This window comes from Papaver somniferum, chromosome 10 (assembly GCF_003573695.1).
Source record: "Papaver somniferum cultivar HN1 chromosome 10, ASM357369v1, whole genome shotgun sequence".
Classification (NCBI taxonomy): domain Eukaryota; kingdom Viridiplantae; phylum Streptophyta; class Magnoliopsida; order Ranunculales; family Papaveraceae; genus Papaver; species Papaver somniferum.
Genome location: NC_039367.1, coordinates 91,575,965 through 91,585,777, shown reverse-complemented (window position 1 = coordinate 91,585,777; position 9,813 = coordinate 91,575,965). Strand labels below are relative to the sequence as shown.

Here is a 9,813-nt window from a genome sequence, read left to right as displayed (position 1 = left end):
AGCGTACACGTACGCATACTGGCGGAAGTTTTCGAACCAAAAATATCTCCTAAACTAGTCACCTTAAGTATGCGTACCCGTACGCATACTAGGGAAGTTTTTAAACCGAAAATTTCTGCTGAGTTTGGAAAGTTTACAAACTCTCAAAACCGGTTGCTTAAATACGCATACTGATAGGCGTCTAAAACACCTAATTTTATATCTAGTATTTATGCTTTCTTTGCTATTATCCTTGTGAATTGAATCTCTTATGTTTAGTTTTGAGTTATTAGGTGCAATGGGGTCGTTTGGAGCGAAAAGAGAAAAAAAATCAATTCACAGGCATTATTTGGAGCAAGCTAGGTGGTGCAAGAGGAGTTATGCAGGAAATTAAACTGGCAGTCTCCTAGAATTACAATTGAACAAGGAATTAGGCTGTCGGTTCTCTGAAACCGACAATCCATGTACGAGCTTGTTAGCCCTTAATCATCAAGAGGGGTGCCAATAATAATTCCTTTTCCTACACATAACCCAAAAGTCCGAGAGATTAGCTTTTATTTCATCTCCTCTCCCTGAAACCAATGGCGGCTCCATTGCTGTTGTCGAGCGATTCCACTGAACTGAAAATTGAGAGATGATTGAGAAGAATTAGGTGATGGGTTCTTGTGGTTGTTCTTCAAGGGTGAGAAGAATAAGAACTGGTGATGTGATGATGAGGTTGAACTCGATTTCAGAGAGGAAGAACAGAAAATATAGGGTTTGTGTTTGTTGTTGGTTTGTGAGGAGATTGATGACTATTTGAGAGTTTGTTAAGGAATAGAAGATGGGTCTGAGACGAATTGGGGTTTTGAGAAGTCAAGCAAGTTGAACTGAAATAATGAGTGGTTGAGATGGTGAATTTGGGTTTCTGAATTGAGAATTTGGTAGCAAATTAGGACGATTGTGTGTTGAACAAGATGCAGAATCTGTGTGTGGCTGCTATTTACGGTGCTAGTTGTAGCTGAAATGGTGTTCTTACTGGTTCCACAGGTGAAGAATGGTTGCAGTCTCACTGAAGCTGAGTTCTACGGATTTAGATGGAGCTGAGTACAAGACAGAACGAGCATTTGAAGTGATTGTAGGTGTTGGTGATGTTCTGATGCTAAGAAACACACATATATGTGTATGCGGATGAGGCTCTAGTTAACAGTCATGCGAGAGGCGGCTTGGAATGAATTGAGTTAAGATGGAGCTGTTGATTGTGTTGGTGCTTGAAGGTGGTAATAGATGCAACGGTGGAGACTCAGCTGAGAAGTCACCATGGTACGAGTGATCTGAGATGATGTTGTGTTGGTAGGATATGTAGTTGTTGCAGACAAAAAGAAGAGGTGCAAACTGGAAGCTATGATGGTGTTATGGAGGTTGTGTGCGGATTTTCGGCTGCAGAAGGCATTAGAGTTGCAGCTGGTGGCTGAGTTCAGCGGTTCTGGTGGATGCCTAGATGTATGTTAGGACAGGTTCATTACAGGTGAAGCTCTAAATGGGATTTGATATGTGATGTTCTTGAGGCAGAGATGAAGAATATATGTTTTGTAGTGGGAGTGGCAATGGAATTGAAGGTGGTTTGTGCTTAGTTGGGATGAGTTGAAGCTGCTGAGATATGGAAATTGCAGAATGAGCTCGTGCAGCTGGATTGCAGTGAGGTTCTGGTATTAATGAGCTGAGCAAGGAAGTTACAGTGGTATAGAGGCGTAGATGATGGGGTTTGTGAACTATTGTGCAATGGAACTGATGTTGTTGTGCGGTGTTAAATGGGATAACTGAGAAATAGTTTGGCGACAAAGAAAAGTGAACGGTTGGCTTGAGGGCTTGAGGTTATGGTGATTGTGGAACCGAAGCAGGTGGTTTAGTGATGCTGCAGTCTGTAAATTAAAGTTGCAGGTGCTTTTGTGTTGTTGAAGTTGAAGTTGAACTATTGGTGATGCTGTAATGAAATGGAGTTGGAGTTGAAGCATTGGTGGTGAATGGAGCTGGGACTTTGGAAGAGAAACCAGTTTTAGGAAGCAGTGGTGTTGATGATGTGAAGATCGAAGGATTGGGTTTGGTGTGATCCAGTGGTTGTGCAATGAAAGCTGATTTGGCCTGGCAGGGTGAAATTGAGATGCGTATGGTGCTGGTTGTTGCTGCTCAAGAGGGAGTTGCAGGCCTGAGTTTGTCGAAATGAATAAATGGGTATGTTGTGAATGTTGTGTATATATCATGGAAGTGAAGGACTTGAGAATAGGCCGACATTTGGCCGGGAGAACACGCCAGTGCAGACAGAACTCGGTCAGTTACCGAGTCAGGCGAGTTGACTCAGCTGATCCAGTAGCTGACTCAGATGGACTTGGGCTTGGATTGTATGGCATAGACAGGTTTTGTCTTTGGCGAGCTTGCCATGATTTGTGCGTGATATGGCCTGGATTTTGGAATGGGAGGAGAAAGAAAAAGTCTATAAAAGGACTCTCTTTAATTCTCAGTAGTACATCTTATCTTTTACTTCTACTTTTTTTCTAGGGTTTGTGAACATGATAGATTTATTTCTTCTTTGGATGAACTCCATGAACATGAGCTAGATTATTATTATTGGTTATGGAATAATTTGATTTCACATAATTTAATTTTTTTTTGATATGATAAATTAGTTTTGTCTCCATATTATCGATTATGATTCACTATTTATATTGTTACATGATTTGAATGCTTGTTTGATCGATCCGCGAATCGGTTTAGTTTATTTTCATATCTATTGCTAGAATAGGATTTGTTATACATAACCTTTGTTAAATCGGATTAGTGCTTTTACACGTTCGATTGCTTTGATTGGCCTGATTTCATAGAACTTAATGCATCTAGGGAATTAAACTTGATTAGTGCTTTTACACGTTAGGTTGTTCTTTAAGATAGAATTCATATTCACATCTTTTAATATGTTTGTTGATGACAAGAGGAGATTTGCGGGATATACTTGCGATCAAGGTATCCTAGGGTCTTTGATAAAAGAGAGATTAAATATCAATTCTAATTATTGTTAAAAAGCATGTTTGTGAATGAAGATGAATCCTTAACCAATATTTGTTCTATTTGATTTGCTTGTTTATTTCTTTATTTGCTTTTATTTTATCTTAATTTATAAAAAATCAGAAAACTCCCCCCTTTGTTTATCTAAGAAACCGAAACATATTGACAACCTAGTCTTCTCCGTGGGAACGATCCTTTCTTACCCTTACTATATTATATATTTTGAGTAGTGAGAAAGTATTTATTTTTGACGCATACGACAACGATCAAATTTTAGCACCGCTGCCTCACTTGTTTTTGGTTTCTTATTCTTTTTTTAGTTTTGTTTCTTATTTTTGTTTTTATTTTATTTTTTTGGTTTTGAACCTTGTTTTGAGAATATTGTTTCGGGCACCAATTTACTCATGGATGGAGCATATTGGAACAATGGATACGGATTCCAACCTCAACAATATGACAATTACCAACCATCCCAGGGGTACAGTCAAAACCAATTCATTGGCTATGATCAATATCCTACGGAATATTGTGGTCCTCATACATATCAACATCCTTATGACGGGTATGTGTGCGAACAACCACAAGGATTGGAGGATTCTTATGCTCGTGAACAACAAGTGTCTAACTTGTTAGACAAATTTTCCGACTTTGTACGACAAGAGTTTCAAAAAGATAAAGAGACTACAAACGAGCAACTCCAAGAACTTCGTGAAGGTATGTCTATCTTACAAAGAAGCATTGATGAATACAAGGAAGAAAGGTATGAAGAAGAATTTTGTTTTCAAAGCAATAACTATTCTAATGTGCCTGTGGTTTGTAATGAATATTTGATTGATGCTAATGTTGAAAAAGGCCAACCTTTGGGGACTTTTGTTGATAATTGTGTAGCTAACTCAACTCTTGATCTTAATAATGATCATTCGCCTACTCAAATGGATGAGTTTGAGATTAGCAACATTAAATTCAGCGACAACCCATCTTATGTTAACTATGAAAGTGACAATGATTGTGAAGATACATTACTTGAAGCAACTCATGGTGACATAACCAAAGGTGTACAACGGAATCTTTTTGGGATGAAGATGAAGACGAAGAGGAATATGATGACACTAGTGTAGATTACTCAAGCCTTGATATTTATAATGATCAAGAACCTATTCAAAAGGTAGAGCTTGAGGATGATGCAATGAGTGTTCTAAAGAAATTCCTTAAGAATTGCATCCGCAAAAGAGTATGTGCCTTAAAAAAAGATGAGTATGTTGAGAATGAGACCGATTTGATCCATATTGTGGAATACCCAATTGAACTTGCAAAGGATTATAATGATGATGTTGATGTCGAGACTTTGGTTAAGGCAGAAATGGATGAAGAGTGCTCGCAAGGTTTGATAGAGGACCACGATGTGCAAGAGGTAAGTAATTCACTTGAATTCTTTAAGGATGAAGAGGATACCATAACATAAGATTTGCAAGGTTTGTGTAATCCTTTTCCTATTAATCCTTATCCTTTACCTCTTATTGGCTTGAATGTATGTGCTTCGAGAATATTGTCAAATGACTTTGTTTCTCGATATCCGCCATTAGAAACATTTGATTCTCATACTATGGATGTTTGCAAAGAAGAAACCATGGAAGTTCCTGATTTTTATGTTCTGTATACACTTCCAAGTGTAAACAAGAATAAGTGTGGGGGAAACTTCTATCGGTTAATAGCTTCATTTCTGTTTTATCGTACTAATATTTGTGTGAAGCTAATATTTGCAAAACAGGTTACATGGAAGGATCCCCAACTTTTCAGATTATTGGTGTATGGGGAATTCGTCTTGCAAGTCGGGCTGGCGACTTTAAACCAAGCGCTGCATGGGAGAAAACCCACTAGTTTTGTATCTCTTATCTTTTAATATTTCTTGTCTTGTTTTTATTTATTTTCTTGTCTTGTTTTTACTTTTTCTGATTTCTTGTCCCATATTATTATAAGATTTCCCACCTTGACTTTCTTTGGACGATTCAATTTACATTGAGGACAATGTAAAGTTTAAGTGTGGGGGAGTGGTTAAGCATTTGCATTGTAAAATTTTCAAAATTTTCAACTTTTGTGTAAATTAGTGAATAAAAAGCTCTAACGTGTAGTTAGTTTAGAGTCACATAGTATACATGTCGCTAAGATTACATCGATATTCTCATAAGAGTGAATGAACTTAGAGATGAAAGAGAACGTGATCAGCTTTCTTACTTGTATGAAAGTTAAAGTTGGATTTAACCATGCCAGTGGAAAATGAGGTGCATACTGAATTCTGTATTAGAGTTTTGGTCCCCTATAGTGGAGACTACCCATGTTACATTATGAGAGGCACCGACCTTCACTTCTCTGTACGTGTCTAAATTTGTGCTTTTAGAGTGTGTGTCGCCGTACGTAAACTCCGGGTAGAATGGTGAGTTACCCAACCTCCCACCAATAGAAGCACTACTTTGATATCTTGAGTGCAATTTTGTCAATCATGATGGTGACATCGAATTGCTAACTTACATACCACTTGTAATCTTGTTCGCAGTTAGCACCATCAACTTTATCTCTCTCTACACCGACAGGTCCATAGAAACATCATCATCATCATCATCATCAACAAGAGGAGCATCACAAATTCGAAGGAAAGTTGAAGACGTTCAAGGTTTACAAGCAACAGTACAGAAATGAGCAGATTTCAGATTCAAGTAAAGCAACAAAACAAGGAGCAGAATTTTTACAAGTTAAAGACTTATGTACAAGTGTGAAGATTATCAAGATGAGAGTTCAAGAAGTTTATGATATTGAGACATACAAGTTGTGAAGAATCAAGCGGTAAAGTGCTTACACCATGGCCTTTGTACTTGCATTTTTATTTTATCTTATTTGTATTCTATTTTCTCTTGTCTCAAAAAAAAAAAACTTGGGATATGGTCATTATTATACTAGGTCCCTTGTCAAAAAAAAAATGACGAAAAAAAACACAAGAGAAATTTTTTGTTAGGTTCATTATTAGTTTTATTATTTTGTTTTGTTTTATTTTTCTTGTCTCAATTAAAAAGAAAAAAAATTGAAAAGAAAAAGAAAAAGAAAAAAAATTAAAAAGAAAAAGAAAAAAAATGGAAAAAAAAGAGACAAGAAAAATTCGTTGTATCTATTTTATTTCGTTTTTAGTTTTGTATTCTTTCAATAAAGCCAATGGAAAGAAGGAATATCCACAATGAAGTTTCAAACAACAAAGAATTAGAGGAAAGAATCACATTGTTAAGATTCTACGAAGTTCAAGATTTCATCATCAAGAGTTGAAAACCGAAGACGAAGATGAAGACAAGGATTAAAGACCGAAGACGTTTCTATGGATGCTGTGAGAGTTGTGCTAACTGCAGCCGAACGGATAACGAGGTAAGTAAGCATATTCCCACCTTCGTTAAGTGGTTGATTTCCTTTCTTAGAGATCGTCAGAAAAAAGGGTTTTCAAAATGAATAAAAGATGCGGGTTTTCAAAACAATTCAGATGGTTTTTACCTTCCTACTATTCAACGTGTCACAGGATTCTCTCTTCATTCCTACCTGGACACATGTGTGACCCATAAAAAGTTATTTATTATTGAGAGCAACTTCATAAAACCCTTTCTTGTGAGGCGGAGTCAAGACTTTTGATCACTCTGAACCCGAATTTCTTTCGACAAGGGATGGTTATTTCTCTCTCAACTTTTAAGGATGAGATTGTGTTCATTTATGTGTCTAACTTCTTATTACTAGTGTGCAGAATCTCTATGTCTTCTTAGTGCGTTGGATACTATCATTTCGGAGAACTTGTAAGTTGGAAATATAGGTGTTGTGGGTATACCTCTAGTAAACCCTCACGAGACTAAAACTCGTCCACTAGAGACACCTAGGGGTTTAAAGGCTTGTTATACATGCAAAGTGTCACCGTAGCCTCGACGACACGGAGTTGTATGTATGTTTTAGAATTGTTTAGTTTGATTTGCTCGAGGACAAGCAAAGTCTAAGTGTGGGGGAATTTAATAGGTGTCTAAAACACCTAATTTTATATCTAGTATTTATGCTTTCTTTGCTATTATCCTTGCGAATTGCATCTTTTATGTTTAGTTTTGAGTTATTAGGTGCAATGGGGTCGTTTGGATCGAAAAGAGCAAAAAGATCAATTCACAGGCATTATTTGGAGCAAGCTAGGTGGTGCAAGAGGAGTTATGCAGGAAATTAAACTGGCAGTCTCCTAGAATCACAATTGAACAAGGAATTAGGCTGTCGGTTCTCTGAAACCGACAAGCCATGTGTGAGCTTGTTAGCCCTTAATCATCAAGAGGGGTACCAATAATAAATTCCTTTTCCTACACATAACCCAAAAGTCCGAGAGATTATCTTTTATGTCATCTCCTCTCCCTGAAACCAATGGCGGCTCCAGTGTTGTTGTCGAGCGATTCCACTGGACTGAAAATTGAGAGATGTTTGAGAAGAATTAGGTGATGGGTTCTTGTGGTTGTTCTTCAAGGCTGAGAAGAATAAGAACTGGTGCTGTGATAATGAGGTTGAACTCGATTTCAGAGAGGAAGAACAGAAAATCTAGGGTTTGTGTTTGCTGTTGGTTTATGAGGAGATTGATGACTATTTGAGAGTTTGTTAAGGAATAGAAGATGGGTCTGAGACGAATTGGGGTTTTGAGAAATCAGGCAAGTTGAACTGAAATAATGAGTGGTTGAGATGGTGAATTTGGGTTTCTGAATTGAGAATTTGGTAGCAAATTGGGTCGATTGTGTGTTGAACAAGATGCAGAATCTGTGTGTGGCTGCTATTTACGGTGCTAGATGTAGCTGAAATGGTGTTCTTGCTGGTTCCAAAGATGAAGAATGGTTGCAGTCTCACTGAAGCTGAGTTCTAAGGATTTATATGGAGCTGAGTACAAGACAGAACGAGCATTTGAAGTGATTGCAGGTGCTGGTGATGTTCTGATGCTAAGAAACACACACATATCTGTATGCGGATGAGGCTCGAGTTAACAGTCATGTGAGAGGCGGCTTGGAATGAATTGACCTAAGATGGAGCTGTTGATTGTGTTGGTGCTTGAAGGTGGTAATAGATGCGACAGTGGAGACTCAGCTGAGAAGTCACCATGGTACGAGTGAACTGAGATGGTGTTGTGTTGGTAGGATATGTACTTGTTGCAGACAACAAAAAGAGGTGCAAACTGGAAGCTATGATGGTGTTATGGAGGTTGTGTGCGGATGTCCGGCTGCAGAAGGCATTAGAGTTGCAGCTGGTGGCTGAGTTCAGTGGTTCTGGTGGATGCCTAGATGTATGTTAGGACAGGTTCATTATAGGTGAAGCTCCAAATGGGATTTGATATGTGATGTTGTTGAGGCAGAGATGAAGAATATCTGTTTTGCAGTGGGAGTGGCAATGGAATTAAAGGTCTTTGTGCTTAGTTGGGATGAGTTGAAGCTGCTGAGATATGAAAATTGCAGAATGAGCCCGTGCAGCTGGATTGCAGTGAGGTTCTGGTATTAATGAGCTGAGCAAGGAAGTTACAGTGGTATAGAGGCGCAGATGATGGGGTTTGTGAACTAGTGTGCAATGGAATTGATGTTGTTGTGCGGTGTTAAATGGGATAAGCTGAGAAATGGCTTAGCGACAAAGAAAAGTGAACTGTTGGCTTGAGGGATTGAGGTTATGGTGATTGTGGAACCGAAGCAGGTGGTTTAGTGATGCTGCAGTCTGTAAATTGAAGTTGCAGGTGCTTTTGTGTTGTTGAAGTTGAAGCTGAACTATTGGTGATGCTGTAATGAAATGGAGCTGAAGCATTGGTGGTGAATGGAGCTGGGACTTTGGAAGAGAAACCAGTTTTAGGAAGCAGTGGTGTTGATGATGTGAAGATCGAAGGATTGGGTTTGGTGTCATGCAGTGGTTGTGCAATGAAAGATGATTTGGCCTGGCAGGGTGAAATTGAGATGCGTATGGTGCTGGTTGTTGCTGCTCAAGAGGGAGTTGCAGGCTTGATTTTGAAATGAATGAATGGGTATGTTGTGAATGTTGTCTATGTATCATGGCAGTGAAGGACTTGAGAATAGGCCGACATTTGGCCGGGAGAACACGCCAGTGCAGACAGAACTCGGTCAGTTACCGAGTCAGGCGAGTTGACTCAGCTGATCCAGTAGCTGACTCAGATGGACTTGGGCTTGGATTGTATGGGATAGACAGGTTTTGTCTTTGGCGAGCTTGCCATGATTTGTGCGTGATATGGCCTGGATTTTGGAATGGGTGGAGAAAGAAAAAGTCTATAAAAGGACTCTCTTTAATTCTCAGTAGGACATCTTATCTTTTACTTCTATTTTTGTTCTAGGATTTGTGAACATGATAGATTTATTTCTTTTTTGGATGAACTCCATGAACATGAGTTAGATTATTATTATTGGTTATGAAATAATTTGATTTCACATAATTTGCTTTTTGATATGATAAATTAGTTTTGTCTCCATATTATCGATTATGATTCACTATTTATATTGTTACATGATTTGAATGCTTGTTTGATCGAATCGCGAATCGGTTGAGTTTGTTTTCATATCTATTGCTAGATTAGGATTTGTTATACGTAAAAGTGATAAATTCCTGATTACAAGTAGCATAATTGTGATTATTGCTTGTAGTGATACATCCTAGTAGTCACAAGTGAATCATAACCTTTGTTAAATCGGATTAGTGCTTTTACACGTTCGATTGCTTTGATTGGCCTGATTTCATAGAACTTAATGCATCTAGGGAATTAAACTT

At 38.2% G+C, this 9,813-nt stretch overlaps 1 long non-coding RNA gene across 1 annotated transcript; it reads left to right on the top strand.

The window, feature by feature from the left end:
* The first annotated feature begins 474 nt into the window (after positions 1-474).
* On the top strand, positions 475-9,481 carry LOC113317975. Its single transcript, XR_003344157.1, has 2 exons — positions 475-842; positions 7,574-9,481. It is a non-coding gene; the product is annotated as an uncharacterized LOC113317975 (long non-coding RNA).
* The last annotated feature ends 332 nt before the right edge of the window (positions 9,482-9,813 follow it).